Source organism: Peromyscus californicus, unplaced genomic scaffold (genome assembly GCF_007827085.1).
Source record: "Peromyscus californicus insignis strain IS unplaced genomic scaffold, ASM782708v3 Scaffold_1__1_contigs__length_55948999, whole genome shotgun sequence".
Taxonomy (NCBI): Eukaryota; Metazoa; Chordata; class Mammalia; order Rodentia; family Cricetidae; genus Peromyscus; species Peromyscus californicus.
In genome coordinates, this window is record NW_026294492.1 from 53029264 (window position 1) to 53055110 (window position 25847).

Below are 25847 nucleotides of genomic sequence, written 5' to 3' on the forward strand. Positions count from 1 at the left end.
GCTCTTCCTCTTTGGAAGTGAGTAACAGGTTATTATCCATGTTGAATGATAGGAGCCTTTTTTTTCTAGTTCATGTTCCTTTTCAATATTATTTTGGACTCTGTCCCATATTTCATCTAAATATTCTAAAGTTCCTTCTTCTGGAAGCTAGAGGTTATAATCATAAGCGACTTGTAGGCAGCTGAATGTAGCTAGAGTTTTCCTGCCTGGCCCACAGTCAGGACAAATCTCTCTCACCTGCCAGTCCCACAGCCGCTCAAACCCGACCAAGTAAACACAGAGACTTATATTGGTTACAAACTGTATGGCCGTGGCAGGCTTCTTGCTAACTGTTCTTACAGCTTAAATTAATCCATTTCTATAAATCTATACCTTGCCACATGGCTCATGGCTTACCGGCATCTTCACATGCTGTTTGTCATTGTGGCAGCTGGCAGTGTCTCTCTGCCTCAGCCTTCCACTTCCCAGCTTTATTCTCCTCCTTGTCCCGCCTACACTTTCTGCCTAGCCAATGGCCAATCAGTGTTTTATTTATTGACTAATCAGCAACACATTTGCCATACAGAACATCCCACAGCAGTTGAATAGTTGTGATACTACTGCTTGTGCTTCTCTTTTCTTTAAAAAATGATTCACAAGGGCTGGAGAGATGGCTCAGTGGTTACGAGCACCGACTGCTCTTACAGAGAACCTGGGTTCAATTCCCAACACCCAAATGGCAGTTCACAACTGTCTACAAGTAACTCCAGTTCCAAGGGACCAAACACCCATGACAAAACACCAATTACATTAAATAATTGACAAACTTGAGAAAATAAAAGCCTTCCCTGGTTTCTCCCCTATTGTCACCTCCTTATGTGAGGGTCCCCACTCTCTTCTTTTGTAGATGACCTGGTCCCTGCTCAGGTGCAACTTGTCACCATTCTAGAGGGGGATCTGGAAGAACACAGCTGATAAATGAGGCAGACAAAAGTCACACATCATAGACAACTTTATTCATGGCCCAACACTTTATACTCTGAGGGTTAACAAGGTCATATTAATAAAGTTTTCATGACTTCAAGCTATATACAATGACATAGACAAGCCAGACAGAGAAAACATGTTTTTCCATACAGGCATATAAAGAATAGTTTAAACATTTAATTGAATAACAACAGCAAGCAATAATGAGTTATCTGAAGTAAACTCACTCTCATCTGCTGCACCTGGGAGGAGCATAAAAATTTTTCTAAGAACTATTTTGTGTTTCGAGGAAAGTGTGGACACAAGACTCTTGTATTCTTGGGAGTGTTCTCCCAAGCATTCAGAAATCTCCTTACGTGCTTCCATTCCAGGATCATATTCTGACAATATACCTGAATTAAATTATTTTTATTTAAATGTTAAAAAATACATAAGAAAGCCTTTTTTATAATATGTAGTCTCTTTCTCTCTCAAACACACATGTATTTAAACCATATCTATAGATAGATAGATAGATAGATAGATAGATAGATAGATAGATAGATGACTCCATATTTTTAAAAGGACTTTCAAGTTTTTATTTTTATACTTGAAAATTTTATTATATAAAAATATATAAAATGTTTATATCTTTACACCATTTGCATATGTGGCATGCAAGGAAGCCAGACAAATGCATCAGATCTCTTAGAGCTGGAATACAAGTAGTTCTGTGCCACCTGATGTGGGTGCTAGGAGCTAAACATGGGTATCTTACAGCAGAAGTACTGAGGCAACTGTCCATTACTCAAATATGTCATTATAATTCAGAAGATGAAGACGTCCCATGACTCTTTCTATCTTCTCTCACTTGGAGGTGATGAAAATCCCTGCTACATGGTCATTGAAGGACTCAATGGATTGCTTTCCCTCTGTGAATGGACTCTGCACATTGCTTCTAAATGCCATTCTTAACATAGTTCTCTTGATGTGAGTGAAAACAATGAAGGGTTTAGTTGAGTAGAGATGAAGCCAGATTAAGTTAGGAAAAATTCCATAATGTGATATATGCTACAGTTACTTAAATTTTCTTTTCCTTTTTTTTTTTTTTTGAGACAGGATCTCTCTACATGGCAATAAGTATCCAGGATCTCACTGTGTGGACCATGATAGCCTCAAACTCAGTAAGATCCATTTGCCTCTCTCCAAAATGCACCAGTACACCCAGATGAGATGTTTATAAAATGACCTATTTTTGAATCAGACACAAATAATGTAAGACAATCATGAACCATCTATTTTATTGAAGAGTGACATATCATGAAATACAATAATGTATGAATTTCAATTGGAAAATCATTTCCTATGTTCTCAATATTTTGGTTATTTTCTTTGCTTTGTTCATGTCATCTCTTTAGAAATTTTTACCAGCATGTAAACACCTGTGCCATGTTGTGGATGTGACAGGCAGAGGACAACTTACAGGTGTGTATTCTCTACTTCTCCTATGTCAGTACTAAAGATCAAACTGAGGTAGTCAAGTTTGGGAGCAAGTGCCTTAAGCAGGTGAGTGACCTCACTAATTCCTTACTTTAGTTTCAAAGATATTCATGTGTGCAGGTGTGTGGTGTGCATATGCCACGGCCTAAGTGTAGTAATCAGAGAAAAACTGGTTTGTGTAATGTGTGTATTCCAGAGACTGAACTCAGGTCATCAGCCTTAGCAGCAATCACTTTTATACACTGAGATAATTCCCTGTCATTCATTTGTGTTTCTGAGAAAGTGTTAGGAACAAGCATTTACCCCTTAGAATAAACTAACGCAATTGAAAAAAAACTGGATGGCAGGATAAATACTATTTTCATTTGCAAATATGTGAAGTTGATACTTCAAATAAGTTTTATTATTCAAATTATTCTGTGCTCCTCTATCCTTTGTTGACAATTTAAAAAAGACAATATTTGACTGATAGAATGCTTCTACTAATCTTACTTGAGCACTAGTGAGACAGCTCAGTGAGAACACTGTGTGTGGTGTGCAAAGCTTTACTGAATTTACTAGATTCATGGTGTTTCTCTCCAGGAGTAATCCTGTCATGCCTTTGAAGAAGACTGTAACATAAAGACGCATTATCACAGTGACATTTGTAGGGTTTCTCTTTACTATTACTTCTTTGATGTGTGAAGATTACACTGACCTGCAAAGTTTTACTACATCAATTATTCATTGGGTTTTTCTCTAGTATAACAACACCTTTTATGTTTTTGAAGGCTTCTGTGACTTGCACAGGCAAGTCACATTGAATACATTCATAGTTTGTCTCCAGGATGATTTTTTTCATGCCTTTGAAGATAAATGATATGTGCAAAGGCTTTACCACATTGATTACATCCATAGGGTTTTACTCCTGTATGAGTACTTTCATGTATTTGAAGATTATGATGACTTACAAAGGCTTTACCACATTGATTACATTCATAGGGCTTCTCTCCAGTGTGAGTTCTTTTATGTTTGAAGATTACTGCTACTTGCAAAGGCTTACCACATTGACTGCATGCATAGGGTTTCTCTCCAGCATGGTTTTTGAAATGTTTTTGAAGACGACAGAATTGTGTAAAGCCTTTCCCACACTGATTACATTCAAATGGTTTATTTCCAGTATGACTTCTTTCATGCCTTTGAAGATAAATAATATGTGCAAAGACTTTATCACATTGATTACATTCATATGGTTTTACTCTTGTATGAGTACTTTCATGTATTTGAAGATTACGATGACTTAAAAAGGCTTTACCACATTGATTACATTCATAGGGTTTGTCTCTAGTATGGCTTCTTTCATGTGCTTGAAGATTACTGCGACATGTAAAGGCTTTACTACATTGATTATATTCATAGGGTTTTTCTCCAGTGTGAATTTTTTCATGACTTCAAAGACTAGTGGAATGTGCAAAGGCTTTACCACAGTGATCACATATATAGGGCTTTTCTCCAGGATGAATTCTTCCATGTATTTGAAGATTTCTGCGACTTACAAAGGCTTTACCACACTGATTACATGCATAGGGCTTCTCTCCAGTATGAATTCTTTGATGTGTTTGAAGATAACCGTGACTTCTAAAGGTTTTACCACATTGATTACATTCATATGGTTTCTCTCCTGTATGGATTTTGTAATGTTTTTGAAGACGACTGAAATGTGCAAAGGCTTTACCACACTGATTACATTCAAAGGGTGAGTCTCCTGTATGACTTCTTTTATGTGTCTTAAGATTACTATGACTTGAAAAGGCTTTACCACATTGACTGCATTCATAGGGTTTCTCTCCAGTATGGTTTTTGTAATGTTTTTGAAGACGATGAATTGTGCAAAGACTTTATCACATTGATTACATCCATAGGGTTTCACTCCTGTATGAGTACTTTCATGCATTTGAAGTTTACAGCGAGTTACAAAGGCTTTACCACATTGATTACAAACATAGGGTTTGTCTCCAGTATGACTTCTTTCATGTGTCTTAAGATTACTGTGACATAAAAAGGCCTTACCACATTGACTGCATTCATAGGGTTTCTCCCCAGCATGAGTTTTTTCATGATTTCGAAGACTACTTAAATGTACAAAAGCTTTACCACACTGATTACATATACAGGGTTTCTCTCCAGTATGAATTCTTTCATGTATTTTAAGATAATGGTGACTTGAAAAGGCTTTACCACATTGATTACATACATAGGGTTTGTCGCCAGTATGAATAATTTCAAGATACTGGAGACCAGTGAAATGTGCAAAGTCTTTTGCACCTTGATTATATTTATAGGGTTCTACTCCCACATGAGTTCTTTGGTGCAATTGTAAAGAGGAATCAGATCTAAAGTCTTTGTGTGTTTGAAGATACCCGTGATGGTTAAAGCCATTAGTAGATGATTCACATTTATCACTTCCTCTTCCCATATGAGTTTTTTCACATTTCTGACCAGAACTGCAAGAACTCACAGTTTTATCACACTGATTGCATGCATAACATTTTTCTATACTGTGAGTCACACTACATTTGAAAGTGAACCAGCACAGACAGAAGAATTCCCACATTTCTTGTAATCATAAGGCTTTTTTCCAGTGTGAGTTTGTTGATGTATTTCCAGTGTAGTTGGGAAACCAATTAATTGTAAACTTGTATCACATTCACCAAGTCTACTCATAGTGGGCACTCCGACATATCTTCTAACTGTTGTAGGAGAGAGAGAGAAGTACATTGCTTCATTCCATATTCCTTATGTTCAAATGGTTTATAGCCAGAGGGACAAATGAGATACCTATTAAAGGAAGAATAACAAAGAAAAGGTTTTCACATTGCATTCACACAATCTAACTTTTTGTTCCTCATAGAGATGTGGTATAGAGATTAAGGTTTCTCCACCATGAAAACCTTCTTGACTCTCATAAATTGCCCCTCTCAATAAACTATGGTAAGTTTTTATAAGCATATGAGCAACACTAACTTTACTATGGACTATTTGCATATACAAGATCTTGGACAGACACTGATCCCCCTAATCAATGTGTATGCCTATATAATACTTAAATGGTACGAAAATAAAGGGATGAACAGTCCAAAATGGATCTCATGGGGCTATGATTAAAATAGTGTCACGTGTTAACACATTGTTTCATTGTCTTCTTTCTTAAAGAAATGCCTTGGATTACATGGATCACCTACCTGACATTGAGGTATATTGTTTTGTGAGTATTTAATAATCATCATAAACTTGTGCTTATTTACAATGTTGCCATTCCTTAAGGCTTTAGGGCACATTGAAATTTCTACAGAGATACAGATGTATCAGCTTATATATGAAAATTACCTTTCATGTCTTCTAGAACTTTGACGATGTTCTTTGATATTCTGGTCTTCCCATTTGTAGCCTAAAATACAGTACCAAAAAATGTATGATATATTATAAGAAATTATGCAAAATTTAAGTCACTATCTTTGTTAAACCTGAGAACCATCCCTGACTTATTCACCATGTTCTTCCTTTATCACAACAGAAATCCCCTGAGAGTATCAACGATCAAGAAATGCTTGTCCCCTTTGTAAACCATGACAAAAAAAACTTGCATTCCTACCTATAGCAGTGAAGTTCCTGCAGGTTTCCAGCATCGCTTCTTCAGAGAGACTCTTCTGGGAAGGATTCAGCAAAGCCCACTCTTCAGGAGTGAAGTTCACATGCACATCCTCATAGGTCACTGTATCCTAAAGTATCCCACATATGTATGTAATAGAAATGGTGAGACTGACTGAACTGTACAAGTATACTTCATTGAGAATACATTTACATGATTCTGTGTGCTCCATACATTTATTCCATGTCACAGAATTTCAAATGCAGTCACCAAGTCATTGTAGAAGGAAACAGGAAAGAAGATCATGCCTCTCAATTGTGTGCCCACTGAATAGGTTATGACGTTGCAAGAGAAATGACTACTAACATAATATAGAGAGACATACAAAGAGAGCAATGCTACTGAGTATCCATCAGCAAAATTGTATCAAAATTCCTAACTTCAAAAAAGAAATGAACAAGGGTGTGCATGGTGGTACACACATTTAATTCCAAAACTCAGGAAGCAGAGACAGGTGAATTGTTGTGATTTTTTAGGCCAGTCTGGTCTATGTAGAGATTTTTAAAGACAGATAAGAGCTACATAGTGAGACTCTCTCTCTAACAAACAAACAAAAACAAAGGAAAAAACCACTCAGGGGCTCAATCAAAATTCCTCCAAAGACTCAAACATTCATTCCACTTCCATACTGGTCTTCCAGAAAACTAGAGTGGGCCAGTTTAAACTGTAATATGATATTTCTGTGAACAAATTTCAATAAGTTACTGACTGACATGTAAAAACGTTTAGCAAAGGAAATGCTGAATCAGAAAAAAATTAGAGTGTAAAGTTGAACCAACAGCTAGGATAATGTGCTGCTCTGCAGAAGACTTTAATCAATCCCTCACACTCATCTGGAGACTCACAACCATCTGTAACTCCAGACCAAGAGAAGACAATATGTTCTTCTGACTTCAGTGGACTAGACATTGTTGAGGTATTTATTGCTTGTATATATAGTATATAGTTATTGTACTTTTGTATACAGTTTTTCTTATATTAGTTATAACTTTTTTCCTTTTTCCTTTTTATTAAAATAGAAAAGGGGAAATATGGTGATATTTTATTTGTACTGAAATGTGATTTTATTTGTATGTTAATAAATAAAGTTGCCTAGGGGTCAGAGCTAATAGCAAGTCATAGCAGAAACTGGGCAGTGGTGGTGGTGCACACTTTTAACCCAGATCACATGACAGGCAGATCTCTGTGTGTCCAAGGATACAGCCAGCATGGAGACACATGCCTTTAATCTCAATACCAACCATAGAAGACCTAGAGGTCTGTATAGACAGGCAGTGGTGAGGACGTCATGTCGTTGGGTTTACAACCAATGAGAAGGCAGAACAGAAAGTCAATAAAAAGACAGACACACAGGAAGTAGGTCTCTTTCTGAGGGAAAGGACAGCAGCGGCAGCAAACGGTAAGAAAGGGTTTTTAGCTCAGCTATTACTCTGATCTCTTGGGTTTTCAACTCTGCATTTGGCTCTGTGTTTCTATTTTAATAAGACAGTTACATCTACAGCTCATGCTTGGTTCACATTCATATATATCGGCAAGAGACTCAAGCATGTATAATTTTTTAAATTCAAAAGACTTGCCTGATGGATGGTGGCACACACCTTTAATCCCAGTACTCAGGAGGCAGAGGCAGGCAGATCTGTGAATTTGAGACCTGCCTGGTTTATAGAGCTAATTCCAGGACAGTCAAAGCTGTTGTATAGTGAGACCCTGTCTCAAAAAACCAAAACAGCAATAACAACAACTCACACCAAAACAAAACAACAAAAAATTTAAAAAAACTTAAAAACATACAGAAAGGTAGGGAGAATGTTAAGTACCTGTAGTCCAATGTGTGCTGGCTAGTTTTATGTCAACTGGACTTAAGTTAGTTATCTGAGAGGAGGAACCCCAAGTAAAGAAATGCCTCAATAAGATCCAGCTGTAGACAAGTCTGTAGAGCATTTTCTTAATTAGTGATTGGCAGAGAGGGCCCAGCCCACTGTGGGTGGTGCCATCCCTGGACTGATGGTCCTGGACTCTATAAGAAAGGAGGCTGAGCAAGTCATGGGGAGCAAGCCAGTAAGCAGCACCCCTCCATGGCTTCTGCATCAGCTCCTGCCTCCAGGTTCCTGCCCTGTTTGAGTTCCTGCCCTGGTTTCCTTTGATGTGCAGTGATATGGAAGTATATGCCAAATAAACCCTTTCCTCCTCAACTTCTTTTTTAGCTATGGTGTCCTATCACAGCAATAGAAACCCTAAATAAGACAAGTTGGTACCAGTATCATGGGGTATTGCTTACAGACCTGACCATGTTGTTTGGGGAGGACTGTGAAAGGACTTTGGAACTCTGGGCCAGAAAGGCCATTGAGTGCTGAGAGCTCAGCGAACTGTTCTGTTGGAGCCTGGAAGATAAGAATATTGAGAGCAGTGCAGAAGATGGAGGCCTGGCTTCTGACATTTCAGAAGGAAGTAAAGACTCTACCAGACCTTTTGTGTGAAGAAACTATGCTCTCTGGTCCACTGGAGCTAAAAAATCTACTGTGATTAACAAGAGACCAGAACCACTGAAGTAAAACCTTTGCCTTTTGAGACAACTGATGCTGGTTAGCTGGAGCTGAGAAATTTGCAGCGATTAAGAAAAGACCAGCATCACTGAGGTGAAATCTTCTGGGCAGTGTTTCTTCAGAGTCAGTACACAGAAGCTGTGTTCCAGAGGTGGCTCTTTTCGTTAGAGTTTTGCTGAGAGCTGCTGGTAGCAATGGCTTTACCAGAGGTCATGGGAATACACAGCAGGTGACAACCAGTGTTCAGCAGATTGACTCATTAGATAATTCTCTGATGAGGAGCCCCACTTGGCAAAGCCCCACTTGGCAAAGCCCCACTTGGCAAAGCCCCACTTGGCAAAGCCCCACTTGGCAAAGCTGTGGGGTGATTGACTATAAATGACTGGTTGCTTCTCTCTGTAATTTTTCTCACCTGCCACATTTCTTCCCTTAAAACAGCTATGAATATTTTCCCCACTGATTGTGTTTGGACACACATATAGCTGTGGATGGTCAGGAAGATGATTTCTGCTTAAGCTGTATAATTTTGATGAATAGAAATAATACTAGGTTATTTTTCATAATTGACATAGGCAAGTAACAGTATTCTCAGTCACAAAGACAGCTAATTTTAGATTTTAGAGCAAATTCAAAACGGACTAGCTGCCCCTGCAGAGAATACACAAGAACAAGTTCCCACGTGTCTGTTAAAACAAAGTCTGGCTGACAACATTAAGACATAACCCCCTAAAGTAATTGACTTTTTGTACATAGCCCTACCACTCAAGGTTCAGCCAACTAATTATTTATTGTTAAGTCCTGAATTTCAATGTCACTTTCTGTTTGAGAACCCTACCACTCAGATATATGTGCTTACTTTACTCACCATGACCAGTTGGCGTGACTTCTCTAGCCTGAGAAAAACTGTGTGGTATGAGAATGGGTCAGACCCTGAAAATATTTAACAAATAAATGTCCAGAGTTTGACTGTTGAAGGTGTGTGTGTGTGTGTGTGTGTGTGTGTGTGTGTGTGTGTGTGTGTGCTGAAAGAGAGATGTATCTGACTATACAGAGGGAGAAGTGTGCATGAGGGATGTAAGAAGGAGTATGAAACAAGAGATGTAGTTATATGAGAAAGAGATGTAAAGAGAGATAGATGTGGAGAATGTAGAAGAAGCATGTGAAGAGATGTAGTTGCATGCAGAGATACATGGCTGTGTAGAAAGAGATGTTACTGTGTGGAGAATATAGCTGTGTGGAGAGAGATGTAATTCATATTTGTCCTAGTTATGTGTGTGCAGAGAGATTTTTCAAGATCAACTAAAAGAGAAAGTTATCATCAGAGGGGTGAGTGCTTTTTTTTCCTACCCCTCAGATAGAAAAAGTCTAGCCCTCACCCTATTTGTGGATTTTTTTGCATACTCTGGAGATGATCTTGGAGCAGGCTCTCCAAAGAGTTTCTATTGCTATGAAGAAACATTCTGACCATGACAACTCTTATAAAGGAAAACATTTAATTGGGGTGGTTTGCTTACAGTTCAGAGGTTCAGTCCATTATCCTCATGGTGGGAGATGGTGGCTTGCAGGCAGACATGGTGGTGCAGAAATAGCTGAGAGTCCTATATCTTGCAGGCAATAGGAAGTGGTCTGTGTATCAGATTGAGTGAGGCCTGAGAATATATGAGACCTCAAAGCCTGCCTCCAGAGTGACATATTTCCTTCAACAAGGCCATACCTATTCCAACAAAGCCACACCTCCCAATACTCCTATACCCTTTGGGGGTTATTTTCTTTCAGAACACCACAGTGGCCAAGGTTGTACCTTGCACTGGCAGGTGCACTTAGTAGTTGTAATAGTCACCCAGGCAGTACTGGTTTTAAAGGCATGAAGGAGTCATGAAGGGCAGCTGAGGCTTGGCATTGTGAGAGGTCATTTGAATGGAGTCATGCAGAGAACTTGAGGTTTAGCACCACAAAGAAAGCCTAGGAGAGGCTATTGTGAAACTGCAGCCCAGTTGCAACAAGAGACCTGAGCACAATGGAGATGCCAGTACCATGGGATGACTACCAAGAACAGCAGCAGCAGTGAACTGGAGGCAGCTGGAACCTAGAAGACAGGTGTGTGTGCTGCAGAGGGCAGAGCTAGAGAAGTGACTGGAGTCCCTTGGAGGAGCCCAGAAGACAGTGAGTCCGAGATAATTGGACATTGAGTTATTTACACTGTTGACATTTGTTTTTGCTTTGTTCAGACTGTGACAGTGACCTAGCTCTTCACAAGTGGGCTGATGGTGGATCCACACCTCTCCTGTTCTCCAGATCCAATCTCCCCAGACTCATCCCCAGCTTTGTAGCAGAAAACCTGCTGTGTTCCTCCCTTTCCTCTCTGACCCCATCCTCAATGGATCACAAAGATCTCCTCTAACCTTCCTTCCCCAACACATCCCAGTACCCCAGCCTGCAACACCATCAGGCATTCACCGTAACACACCAGCTGAGCAGGCTGGGGAAACAGGTAAGCCCACTGAAGACCTTCACCTCCTTTCCTCTACTCCAAACCCAATACACCAGGTCTCATCTCTACCTCTGCAACAGGACACCAGCTGCAGACTTCCTCCCCCTCTGCCCACACCTCCTGTGGATCCTGCAGATCTTCTCCCCTCTAACCTCCCTCTCCACACTTGTTGATTTATCCCAGCCCCCAATTCCAGCAGGCATGTCCTGTTAACCAACAGACACATCCAGCTAACCAACAGACCACTCCCACCAGGGAAGCAGGCAGGCTGTCTGTATATCTTACCCTCTCCTTTTGTTCCTCTAGATCCAACCCATGAGTCTCATCGCCAGGACCAGAGAAGACCCTCTGGAGTGGCCTATTTTCTCACTGTCTCCCTCCATTCCAAGCGGATGAAATAAGCAGATCCTCATGGAACACTCTACTCTGCTCCCTACTGTGAATCCCTTCCGATCCCTAGCCTATCCCTGTTCTTAAGTGTCAGCTCCCAATACCCAGCAACACACTTTACCTGGAACCACATTGGCCAAAACTATCAGGTCCAAAGAAAATGTCCTACCAGGCAACACATAGCCAATCCACTCCCTGGAAATGCAGAGAGGAAACAGAAATCAAGAAACAAAACACCCACCCAACAAAGACAAACCCAGAAATCAGAACCTGTCCTAGATCTATGATAGACCCAATCCTAGATGCCTAGATGACGTTGTAAAAAGACAATCTAACAACAGTCAGGGCAATAAGTCTCCACTAGAGCCCAGCTATTCTACCACAGCAGGCTTTGAATATTCCAACATAGCTGAAATACAAGAAAAAGACCTTAAAACCACCTGTATGAACTATAGAAGTCCTTAAGAGGAAATTAATAAATCCCTTATAGAAATCCAGGAAAACATAAACAAGCAGTGTGGGGAGAAGAATAAAAGAGTCATCCCTGGGCTAGTGGTCTTGGGTTCTATAATAAAGCAGGCTGAGCAAGCTATGAGGAGCAAACCAGTGAGCAGCAACCTTCCATGGCCTCTGCATCAGCTCCTGCCTCCAGGTTCCTGCCCTGTGTGAGTTCTTGTCCTCACTTTCTCCAAAGATAAACAGCAATGTGGAAGTGTGAGCCAAAGAAACTGTTTCTTCTGCCAACAAGTTTTTTGGTCATGGTGTTTCATTGCATCAATAGAAACCCTAACTAAGACACAATGATTCAGGAGACTCAGAATTAGTGTTATGAATACATACCATCCTGGAGGGAAAAAAATGATACCCTCTGCCGATACTGAGAAGTTAAGATGTGAGTAAAGCTCAGCAGAAGAGCAAATGCTTCACATGTACAAAACCCAAATCCATAAGCCAAAAAATATAAAATAAAAGTATCAGGCCAGAAAAATGCCTTTGCAAGGAAAAGCAACTGCTTACATTTTATTTCATATTATTTAGGGATGGCGTCTGTAATGGTGGTGATGGTGTGGCTGCGTGAGAAGGAAGGAAGCTGCTCACTTTCAACCACCAGAAAACATACATAGATGACAAAGTGTGCTGATCAGATAAACACTCAACGCCCATCCCCAGGAACTACCTTCCTCCAGGAAAGTCCTCCTCCTAAAGGTTCCATAAGCACCCCAATGAAAGCCACAAAGCAGAGACAAAGTCATCCTACCTGGGAGATTTTCAATTCAACCCACCACATGTTCACATGCCATGACAGACTCACAGTCAACCCATGATGAAAATAAAGTGCATTGAGTCTAACTTCAAAGATCTCTGTATTCTGTAATAGTCCCAACACAGTTTGAATGTCAGTTTCTTCTGACACTGAAAGCAATCTCTTGACTGTAGCATACTGTAAAATCAAAACACTAATTATACCTGCCCAACATGCAATAGCATAGAATACACATTTCCTTTCCAAAGAAATAAGGAAATATTGGACCAAGGCAAGCCTGAACCCCTGCTGGGCAAACACCAAATCATGCAGCTCTGTATCAGACACCTAGGACTTCAGTTTCAAAGGGCTTAGATGGCTCTTTCTCACTGAAACTTCTCACACATCTTACTCTTTAGCTAAGTTCACTCCATACATGAAGCTATTCATGGCAGGTGTCTCAAAGATTGAGTATCTCAACATCTTGTGGTCTCAAAATGCAAACAAGACTTCATCAACATGGATTCATGCCATTAAAAACTCATTGTCTCCTTACTGAGGTCTTGACTCTGCCAAACAAATGGCTGCAAAAGTGCTGAGCTTTAAGTCTAGAAGAATTCATAACCTTTAAAATTAGCATCTATCTTCTTTCAAGAAAAAGTAGCACAGATGATACCATCACACAGGGTTCTAGCTTTGGATGGATCTGGTCCCATTGGAACAGAGGAGCAGCAGGTTCTGTATGAAGGTGATTTCTGGGACCAGGAATTACCTTCCTTTTCCTTCCATAGTCAAATGTTTGGCTGGGTGGGCAATGCCCTTACAACAACTTTCTATATTTCCAAGGAAGAATAGGTGCCTTCTCTTTAATGGTGTTAACCACCCTGGTAACTGTTACCTCTGTTTCAGTACATGACAGCCACCTGAGCTACCAAGTTCTCTGCCCCTCTTGTTGCTCTTTTTCATTATGGATCCTCATGAGTTGTCAGTAATAACCATGCTACAGACGGACTGTTTTGTCAAGAAATCAGTATATTATTTTCATTCAGCCTTACTCAATTTCACATGACATGGGCAGAATATAGGCAGATAATATGCTAAAGTATTACTCAAACAACCTGTCTTAGTGACTGTCCTATTCCTGTGAAGAAACATTATGACCAAGGTGACTCTTACAAAGGAAGGTTTCTAATTTGGAGCTTGATCACAATGCCAGAGGATTAGAGCATGATCGTGAAAGGATGCATCAAGGTAGGCAGGCATGGGGCTGACAGGTACATCCTGATACACAGGCAAGAGGCAGAAAGAAACACTTGCCTTGGTGTGGGCTTCTGAAAACTCAAATCCCACCTACAGTGACACACCTTAACAAACAAGGACACACCTACTCCCACAAGGACACACCTCCTATTGCTACACAAGCATTTGAATATAAGAGACTGAGGGTGATAAGCACAATATAAACCATGAAAGGAATATAACCTAAGGAGAGAGAGCTCTAGAGGAAAAGACAGAATGTGTGTGTATGTATGTGTGTGTGTGTGTGTGTGTGTGTGTGTGTGTGACAGAGACAGAGACAGAGAGAGACAGAGAGACAGAGAGAGACAGAGAGAATACAAAAGAAGGAAACATTGCACAGTAACAGGAAGGAGTCAACTCCTCTGGCTGGGTTGCAGGCTTCCATAATATAACCTTCTCTACCCCATCTAAGAAGAGATTAAACAATATAGTACCTCCAACCTCAGGTTTACGTTCCTATCTTTTCTCGGACTGCATGGCATTATCCCTTGTTTTCCTCCCTACCCTGTTCTCTCAGAGAACCTGAGAACCTTGGATCAGGTGTGGTGGAAGCAATGAAGGCAGTCAGTCTCTTGGTGTGCTGAAGTGTGACTGTTGTAGACAATGACATCTGGAAGCTGTATATCTAACTGGGTAGAAGTGCCTCACAAGGCTACTAAGGTTTTAAATTTGATTTAACTATTTTAACAAGTTGGATTCTGAAGGTCTTAAATCTGAACCAACATGATCACAGCCCAGACCAGACTCAACTGGGATAAAATGGGCTCAAGTAACATCCTGTGTCTGGGGACTGAGGAGCAGCTGAAACACCTGGATGACAACGCTTGGCTACCACAGTACAATCTGTGTGGGAAGACACATGGAAGGACTCAACTGTCTCTGCTTGAGGCCAACAAACTCTTTTTTCCCGTGTTACTTTGCTGTGTGGGGCCTCCATGCCTAGGCCATAGGGACCATCTCCTCTATAGTCACGCTGACCTCACTAAAATGTCATTTTAAAGAAGAGGGTAGAGAGCAACCTTGTGGTTTGCTGCCAACTTGGCTTGTGACCTCATCATGATGGAAGCAGCCATGTGACTAGGCTATCATCATTTCTAATGGTTTCAGTTAAAAAAGGTAAATGCTATATGACTTCTTGGTTACTGCAACCACATGGCACAAAAAAAAATGGTGACACCCATAAAATTCCCGAGTCTTCAGGTGATTATACCATTTAAACTTATAAGGTGGCATTAGAGTTCCATGGTGTGCTTGCTTTGATTTTTTTTGTTGTTGTTGTTCGTTTGTTTGATTTTCTTCGACACAGGGTTTCTCTGTGTAGCCTTGGCTATCCTGGAATTCACTCTGTAGATCAGCCTGGCCTCGAACTCACAGAGATCTGCCTGCTTCTGCCTCTCAAGGTCTGGGATTAAAGGCATGCACCACCACTGCCCATTGCTTTGATTTATTTTTAGCACATTGCTTCATCTGATGTATTCTGGCTTCCATAGGGGAGTGAAGAATTTTCTTAGTTACATGCCTCCAACACTAGCCAGGAATCCAATAAAGTTCCTAATTCTCTACAATGGTTAGAATTGGAAGGCGAATTTGCATCAGCCTAGAGCCAATCTTGGGAAAGCATACATCCCAACAGAATCAAAAGACTAGAAGGCAGGGTGCTAGATAAGCTACAGCCAGTGAGCAGCTAGAGACTGCAGACACAGGTTACGCTGGGTCTTAACACCTCACCTCATGCTCCAACCCCATTGTGGAACATCCATACCTGCTTTTTTCCCCCAAAGACACTTGGGACTCTTCTGGTCCACTTTGATGTCCATTCTTGTATCTCCCCAAGCATGCCCTGGGAATCATACTTTTACTTTAATTCTTCTTGCTTTGAAATAAACATGCTATGGGAAAAGAACATCCAAATATTGCTTCTTTCTTCAGTTATTTTATATATTTTCTGTGTCCTGTAGTCTCTAAACTATGAGTACTTAATCCCACATTGAATATGATAAACTATAACGTACCTTTTCTAATCCAGGCAGCCTGACATAGAAAGCCATCTCTAAAAGGGGACTTTAGTCTGCGTCATTTCATGTTCAATCTCTATTTAGATTGAGAATATGACAAGGATATATTGATAAATACAACAGGGATTGACAGGTTATAAATGTAGAGAGCAGGGAAACCCCACTCAATGAATTCAAAACATTGTCAAGTCTACCAAAAGGAGGGTCAATCCAGGTTTCAAAGTAAACTAGTTTGTCAAGCAAGGCTTTGACTCATTCTCACATTGATGGACAATTGGTTAAAGGGCTACAGAAACCTGAAGGTTTTCTCAAGCCCACATGAGATCAGTTGCACAACTGTCCTTGACAAAGAGAAGAAAAATTACTTTGGCCACCTGCACAGTCTTTAGCACTCTACATAAAAGTTTAACCAAATACTAAAAGACTTCATAACAACCTAAGGTATCACACATGACAGATATTAAGTGTAAGTCTACAGGAGATGTTAATTAGACAAATATATTTCACTAATATTTTCTTCTTGATAAAAAGATGTTGTCCAGTTGTAAGACATCAGACTTTGGCTCACTGAAGCATCTGCCTATAGCCAAGGGAGACCAGCCATATTGTTTTAACATAAACATGAAATGATGGTCAATGTCTCTTCTCTCCCATCTAGAAGCCACATGGGAAGGGCATCATGCTGACTTTTAGCTCATGCAAGAACTTTCAAAGGATGTGAAAGCTATGGTGGGTTCATTGCTAATCCTAACCCTGGAGAATAACCTTAGAGGCCAAAGAAAAACCAGTAGTCTAATGGAAAGGGCTCTCGTGAGCAGATCAAGACAGTCTAATGGACTTTTGACATTTTAATCCTTCAGGACACCAGCCATGGACCTCCTTTCCTCTCTACATCTGACAGTTGGGATATATGAGGGAAGATCCCTGGTGGAATACCCCAATATTACCACCTGACACCCCAAATACAGTTGGAAGAAGCCAGATCAATTGTTGCTCCAATACTGGTAAGGTTAATTCTTCAGAGAGGGTGAGATAAGGACTGGCTAAACTGGTGAGGGTAAAAAGTCCTCAAACAGCCGGGCGGTGGTGGCGCACGCCTTTAATCCCAGCACTCGGGAGGCAGAGCCAGGGGGATCTCTGTGAGTTCGAGGCCAGCCTGGACTACCAAGTGAGTTCTAGGAAAGGCGCAAAGCTACACAGAGAAACCCTGTCTCGAAAAACCAAAAAAAAAGTCCTCAAACAAAAGGAATCAGTTGCTTTCTTGACAAAAAGCCAGAAGTGTAACTGGAACTCTCAGCAGTTTCATCCTTACCAGAGGTCAAAGATGCCAAACGTGTGTGGGAGCTCTGATGTCTGAGCTAAGGGAGTCTAGGGGCTTTAGGAGGGAGCAAAGTTAAAAGTAGTAACTAAGGCCTGCTAATAGAAAAAGCCTTGTTGTCAAGAGAACAGGACTTCTGGCCTGCATGAAGGCCTAATATTAAATGGAGGCAGGTGAATGTCTCCACCTAGAAACCACCCCTACAAAGCAGGGAGATTCACCTTAAGCCACACTAATGAAAAAGATGCAATACTTAATTCTATGTACTGGGGCCTACCTTGGTATTGTGGAATCAAGCAATAGTAAACAGGTACAGTGGGCTGGTGAGATGGCCCAGCCTTGAAAGGCTAGGCTCACAACCAAAAACTAAGCAGGCAGACTCCTTCCCATTGCAGTTTCTCATTCAAAGACAGGACAGAGTGCCTCTTAATGAGTTTGAAGAAAAGGGTGTTTTAAAAAACTATAGCTCAGGGGGCTGGAGAGACGGTTAAGCAGGTGAGAGCACTGGCTGCTCTTCCAGTGGACCTGGGTTCAAGTCCCAGCACCCACATGGCAGCTCATAGCTGTCTGTAACTCCAGTTCCAGGGGCCCTGATGCCAATGCACATAAATAAAGTTTAAAAAGTTTTTTAAAAAAGTTAAATAGGTTTTTTAAAGAGCCATAGGTCAAATTTAAATAGGAACAACAAAGCAAAAGGAGGCCATGAACTTGAAGGCAAGGAATGATTTAGGGGGCGCTGGGATCGAGGAAAGGGAAAGTCCAAATGATGGAATTACAGTCCCGAGAAATTATCTGAGAACACTGAAACAGGTTTCACGGCCCCATGCTGGGGACGAACAATTTATGTTGGAGCACACCAAGGGTCACCAAAACCCTTTCTCTTGGGCTGTACATTTTCAGCCAGCAAAATAACAGGCCAGTTAGGCAGGACCACAGCCATTAGTCCAGCTCTTCTATTCTGGTTGAACTAGTGGAACTACAGCAATTTGGTTTCTAGAAGGAAATTCACTTCTTTATCCAAAATCTTGGTTGCCCCGGTCTGTGGAACCCAAATAAACATTGATCAGGACATTTATCAATCACCTAAAACTGATATCCTAATTGCTCAATGGCAATTTCAACTGCAGACAAAACAGGAATCCTTCCAACCTCATCCCTTTCTCTGCTGTGACTACACCAGCCTGCAGGTAGGCAATGGACGCAGATTCCTACACTGCTTCCTCTGCATCAGAAATCCCTAATAAAAGCCTGGGCTCCATGAGGACACTCAATTCCTTGTCTTTTTCCTTCTGACCTGCATATCTGTATTCTCAGCCCTGGGTGGCAGAGGCAGGTTTAGATGTCCAAGGCAATTCTCAAGGACATAGTATCAGGCAAGCCTGGGCTACATGGCACATTGCTCTCAAAATAAATACATGAATAACCACTTGAGAAACATCAAATCAAGTCTGTTCTTTTTCTGGGATGTTTGAGACAGGGTTTCTCAGTGTATCCCTGGCTGTCCTAGAACTCACTCTTAAACTAGAATGGCCTCAAACCCAGAGATCCGCCTGCCACTGCCTCTGGAGTGCTGGGACTAAAGGCATGTGCCGCCACCATCAGGAATAAAGTTCTTAATAACTGGGAGTTGTAGCACGAATCTTAAAAAGTCTTATTAATAAAAACAAACCTGGAGCTAGGTATTGGGGTGAACGCTGGAAGATCAGAGAAGCAGAACAGGCCACAGGCACCTCACCTCACCATTTCCTCAGCTGATCCTGTTTCCTCAGACTGGAAGTCTCTGAGTCTTCATCCAAATGGATCTCAGCTGAACTGCTGCTCAAAAGCCTAAAAGCTTAACCAGGCTCTAGTTCCTGGTCCTCACGCCTTATATACCTTTCTTCTTCTGGCCATCACTTCCTGGGATTAAAGGCGTGAGTCACCATGCCTGGCTGTTTCCAGTGTGGCTTTCAACTCACAGAGAACTGGATGGATCTCTGCCTCCCAAGCAATACGATTAAAGGTGTGTGTGCCACCATTTTCTGACCTCTCTATCTAGTGGCTGTTCTGTTCTCTGACCCCAGATAAGTTTATTAGGGTGCACAATATTTTGGGGAACACAATATCACCACAGGGAGTCACTGGCAAACACAAGTGACACTGTGGTATTTGGATGAGAATGGCCCCATATGCCCTGTGACTGAGTACTTAGTCATCAGGGAGTGGTACTGTTTGAGAGGGATTAGGTGGTGTGGTCTTGTTGGAGGAAGTGTGTCATTGCAGGTGGGCTCTGAGGTTTCAAGGGCCCAAACCTGGCCTAGTGGCCTTCTCTCTTCTTGCTGCCTGCAGATCCAAATGTAGAACTCTCAAGCACTTCTTCAGGACCATGTCTGCCTGCAGTCACCATGTACTTCACCATTATGACAATGAATTAAACCTCTGAAAATGTAAGCCAGCCCCAATTAAATGCTTTCCTTTATAACAGTTGCCACAGTCATGGTGTCTCTTCAAAGCAATATAACACTAACAGAGATTCCAACAAAGGAGGTAAAAATAAACCTTAAAAACACCTACCTATACTGACTGTGAAAGAGTAGCTCCTTTCCTGGTAGAGGGAATGTCATAAATAACTGACTGTATGGTCTTTCTCTGTGTAAAATGTTGGCTGCTCACTTCTGTACGCTGACACACAAGCCACAGCCAGATGCCCTGTGTCTCAATTCTCACCTGACTGAAGTGAGACAACCAGGATTGCACTTATCAACACCAGACAGTTGCCCAATCGGAAATTTCAGTGGCTCAAAGTAACATCCACAAACTGTACACACACCAATTTGGTTTTCCTTCATTCACATGGTATGAATTAACAGACTGGGAAATACACAGAAAGGCGCTCGCCCTGTCCCATCAGATTCTTCTTCTGAAACCCCTGCAGCTCACTGTCTTAATATTAAACAACTTGTAATCCAAGCCATTGCCTAGTCTGTTTCCCCTGTGATGTATACAATAAACTATTCCCTCTATTCTGGCCTCAGTGGAGACCAGACCATGCCCCAAATACAAACAAGTTTCCTGTTACTGAAATGGACATCCCACTCTGTGACTCAAATGGGTAGATTTCACACTGTGAGGTGCCAAAAACTTTTAATCCAAGAATTGAGGAGTGGATTTAGGGGGACAGTAACGTCAATGGATTGTGGGGCTACACACTGGGATCCAGGCAACCTTAGAGCACACTATTAGACCTTAACAAAGAACATCCTCTTCAGTAATTAAAAGCCTCCAGCTCTACCTAACACACAAAGAGGAGCTCGCCACGAACAGATTTGCTAACTCAGAAACACCATAAGCTTATACACTCCACATATGCTCTCAACCTGGAGAAGTGCTGCTTACTGCCCTCCTGCTAGCATAGAGTTTGATTCCTTATAGAACTCAGGACCACCTGCCCAGGGTAGCACCGACCACAGTGGGATGGGCCTTATTACATCAACCACTAATCAAGAAAATACCCTATAGGTTTACCTACAGACCAGTGTGACTCTACCTTGTGTCAAGTTGACCAAAGCTAACCAGCATACCTACTGAGTCATCTCACAGCCCCCAAAGACAGATTGTTAAGGAAACCTCAACTCTCTTAACACTGGCTTTTCAGCGTGTACATGTGCACACACACACATAAAGTTTTGAAAATCTGTCATGTTTAGGACTGGAGAGATGGCTCAGCAGTTAAGACACTTGTTGCTCTTGCGGAAGTCCTGGGTTTGGTCCCAGTACTAACCTGGTGGCACACAATCATCCCTGCATCCTGTTGCAGGCGATCGGATGCCTCCTTCTGTCTTCTGTGGGCACCACACACACACAGGGTGACCACATAGATATGCAAATAAATCACTCATGCACATGAAATAAATACATTTAGTAAATTAAAAATACTACCCCCACATCTCTCATATGTCACCATAGATTAAACAGCCAGAAATACAAAGAAATTTAACAAATATCTGTAGCCCAAACTATAACTTTACAATTAAAATAATCAAGGAACTCAAACAAAGGAGAGAAATTCCACAACGTGGACAGGAAGCCTCAATATTGTGTCAGTACAGAATGTCAGCTATAGATTCAACAACAGTACAATAAAAAGTCTAACATTTTTTTCCTATCAACAACGGAAAACTGATGACTAACGGTCACCATGAATGAAAAAATTATCAACACAAGACTGAGTAAATAGTACACAGAGTGAGATCATGTGACTTCAAATCTTCGCACACAACCGCAATGAAGAGTGTACCGTGTGGGAAAGAATCAAGAGATCAACAGAACTTAAGAGCAAACTTAGAAATAAAGACGCAATTACTATAGAGTCAATTGTGACACACGAGGCCAGGAAACCCAGTAAGTCTGGCCCTGCTGACACTCGTGACTGGACCACCCTGGCATCCACATGCAGATGTGTTAATGACGCAGACGTTACGCCCTGCACAGAATTAACTGCAGACGGATCTACACCTGAATGTTCAGTGCCAAGTGCAGAACTTCCAGAAGACACGAGAGTGACCAGGGCTCTGTCAGTTACCAATCTGCCTTCCCTGGCGACTAGGATAGCGGCGCCTGCACTTGCTTTGCATGGTGACGTCACAATAAGGAACTATCCACACACAGCATACCCCCTCCCATCCCCGTGTTCTGCGCAGGCGCAGCCGCAATCCACAGATGCAACTTATTTAGAGGCCGCAGGACCCGGGAGTTGCAGGAACAGTGAGGACCTCAGGGAACTCACGTGACCCCACCGGGCACGGCGTCAGGGCGCCGGTTCCCACAGCCCCGTGAGGACCCCACCCCGGCTCCCGAGCCTCCTCCCAGTGGGGACGGCGGCCGCTCACTCACCATGGCCGATTCCGAGCTCGCCCCGCTCTCCTCGCAGCTCCCAGCAGCCGGTCACAGCGCAGGACATGGAACACGAGCGGCTCCCTCAACCCAGAGTCGGGAGCCCCAGCATGGCAGACTGGAAGTGCCCGCCCCATTCTGACTGGCAGTCCGGCTGGAGGCCATGATTGGCTAGTGATGCCTGAGTGATAGGAGCAGCTCCTTTGGGGACAGAGTGCTGTGAAGTGAGGCAGCACAATGATTCCCAGCCCTGGCTTCCACCCTAGGCACAGAGCTGCCCCAGACCTGCAGAGATTGGCAACACAGCCGCACTCACCCCTGGACTGCAAAGTCCCAGCTCTTTTCCTGCACTCAGTAGGCACGCCCCCTTCTTCCTCCTGAACACAGGATGTTAGGTCTCAAACCCAGGACAGACAGCTGAGGAACCTATTTAACGTACTGAAGCAATTTTAGGAGAAAGTATCTGAACTCAGATGTTTACCCAGTAGGGCCAGAGTGAGTGTCTGGTCTGGCAAGACCAACCTTGGCACCAAACCCTTTGTAGTGCCATGGCAGCCTGCAGAGTGGGGTGAGGGGCTCCCCCTATCCCAGCTAGAGAGAAAATTGTGGTACCTTGATCCTTTGCAGGGACCAGGTGCTCTGGTAGACGCTCCACCTCAGTCCCTGACGTCCATATCATATACCTAAAGAGTCTGGGATGATTAGGTGGAATTCTCCCCTCTCTCTCCTCAGACCAGTCCCCTCAAAGTTCCCCAAACAGAAGCTCCTCCCCCCTAGAGTTGCCCTCCTGTTACCCCCACCCCCTCGAAGGCCACCAAAAGCCAGTCCCTCCATGGGGCTACTCAAGACCATGCCTACAAGTTATTTAAGGCCTGGCAGCCATATTTGCCATGTGACTTCCCCTGCCTTTCCAAGGGTCAACCAGGATTGCTTTGCTCTGTTCATTAAACCTGGATTTATTAACTTGGCTTGATTGGCTTGATCGGCGGCAGAGGAACCCGGCAACCAAGGATTTAAAACTTATCACTAGGCACCTGCTGAGTCAGACCTCCACTTTGTCTAGCTTCTTGGGAGTTGAAGACTCATTTTGGGGACACTAGTCGGGTTTACTATGAAACTGAGAAAGGAAAAAGGAAACCTGTCAGTTTCAAGGATGGCCATACATCAGGCCAGCTGTGGAAAACGTAATATTATCTTCGTTTTTGTAAAAAGAACGTTTATTAAAAATGCACCAGAAATATGCAATCTCTTAAACTATTATTCTGTAGAAAAGGCCAATCAATGTATATACAGGATTTTAGTCAACTAAACCCTATGTGGTCAAAATTAGTTTGTAGTGCATTCCTGCTGAGCTCCTGGCCTGGTTCCAGAGAGTAGCACCTAGCTCTAATCCTTCCTTTGTTTAACCACACCTTTTGTTTCTCTTACCTTTTGTTTCTCTTACCATTGCCCTATGTGAATCTTGTTTGAGAGTCAAGGATCAGAGAGTCCCCCAAGGATCAAAGGCCTATGCAAAACTTGGTCCAGGAAACCCAGAAAACCATGGTACCTGAGAAATCAAGTAATTTACATTTGGTATTTGGTCTCTGGGAGCTCCCTTTTAGGTTGCTTTGAAGGAACAGAAATTAACTGGTTAAACTGTAAAAAAGAGTAAATAAATATGGCCTAGGTTAAGAGAAAGTGCTTCAGTCCTTCGAAGCTGGACCCCCTGCAGCCAAGAAAGGCTAGATTCATTCTTAAGATGCCTCTGTGTCTTCATTCCATGGACCCGTGTGAACCCACACACTCGTGCCATGACATTCAGTAACATTAGTTTTTACTTAATAACTCCATATTTAATATACAGCCTTGTAATATTCTGATGACTGAATTATACATATTTTACTGCCCACTTGATATATGAGTCTACAGATTCATTTTTCTCAATTCTGCACCGTTAGTAAAAAGTAAGCCACATTAAGAATAAGCATTTTTACAACATGCTCCTATTGTTTTATTTTCTTTGTAGAGCCTCACTCTGTAGCCTTGGCTGGTGGGGAACTCACTATGCAGACTAGGCTAGCCTCAAGAACATAAAGATCAGTTTGCCTCTGCTCAGAGCACTAAGATTAAAGGCCTGCACCACCATGCCTGACTTCTAGTAATTCTGCACAGTTACTAATGAAATAAACTGAAGCTAGGTGTGGCACACAACTCTACTCTGTACTGAGCACACTGTTGCAGGGAGACCACAGTGAGATTTAGCCAAGCATGGTTATACGTGAGACCCTGTCTCAAAGAGTAAATGGCAAAGTACGTACAGCCTCTAATACCCCAGCATTTTGGACAATTAGTGTCAGTCTTTGTCCTGGAGTCCATATGGGTCTATGGCACCCTGGCCTTTGCCCCCAAGTCCACTGTCCACTTTTTGACACCCCTGTCTGGAACCTGTGATGGTATTGAAGCAGCAGCCAGCAGCAGTGGCAATGGCATGAAGAATCTCTGTGCAGCTGCTTTACTGCTGTGCTCCACTGCTCTGTGGAGGAATTTCATCCTGTGTCCTGCTTGCAGGCCTTCCACTGAGGATTCTTTAAAGCCACACGAACACTTGACTGGCATGTTCAGTCTGGCTCACTATATGATTTCTGGTTCAGGTGATCTAGTTTCCCAGGGCTACTCATTTCTACCTCACCTTGGGAAATAGCAGGTGGAGTCACGGTTGGCCAGTCAGTGACAGCCCCTGGATGGATTAGAGGTGCATGTGGTATATTGTCACAAGTTGTAAACAATGGCTAAAGAGACTGAAAGCATTAGGTGATGGGTGACTGAAGATGGCTTTCCCTTCCAAGATGACCCTGCTGGGGTCAATTATCTTCACATTCCAGCACATAGAGTATCTGGCAATTTCAAAGCATAAGCTCATGTTTATTAGCGACCTCTTACTTGTGAACATGAAGACAGCCATGATGACCATGACAGATAATTTAACAATGACTCTCACTCTTTTTGAGGGTACATTGAGTGGGTGGCTTTGGCTGCCATGTTTTTATTGCTAGAAAAGTAAAGTAAAACCATCTTCCAAGGGTACTTGTAGCCAGAGTTTTCCTGCCTGGCCCACAGTCAGGACAAATCTCTGTCACCTGCCAGTCCCACAGCAGCTCAGACACAACCAAGTAAACACAGAGACTTATATTGCTTACAAACTGTATGGCCGTGGCAGGCTTCCTGCTAACTGTTCTTATATCTTAAATTAATCCATTTTTATAAATCTATACCTTGCCACGTGGCTCGTGGCTTACTGGCATCTTCACATGCTGCTTGTCATGGCGGAGGGTGGCAGTGTCTCTGACTCAGCCTTCCACTTCCCAGCTTTATTCTCCTCCTTGTCCCGCCTATACTTCCTGCCTAGTCACTGGGCAATCAGTGATTTATTTATTGACCAATCAGAGCAACACATTTGCCATACAGAACATCCCACAGCAGGTACTGGCTTGTCAGCTTCAGAAACCTGCAGTGCCTGCAGAGAAGGCTCGGCTGTCCAGACTGTGCTGCTCTTGCAGACGA

General features: G+C 42.3%; 2 pseudogenes; both read right to left on the reverse strand.

Moving 5' to 3' along the window:
• The window catches only part of LOC128115871 (zinc finger protein 120-like), an 81083-nt pseudogene extending 58272 nt beyond the window's left edge, over positions 1-22811 (reverse strand).
• LOC128115870 (zinc finger protein 431-like) lies at positions 974-22268 on the reverse strand (annotated as a pseudogene).
• Positions 22812-25847: the final 3036 nt, after the last annotated feature.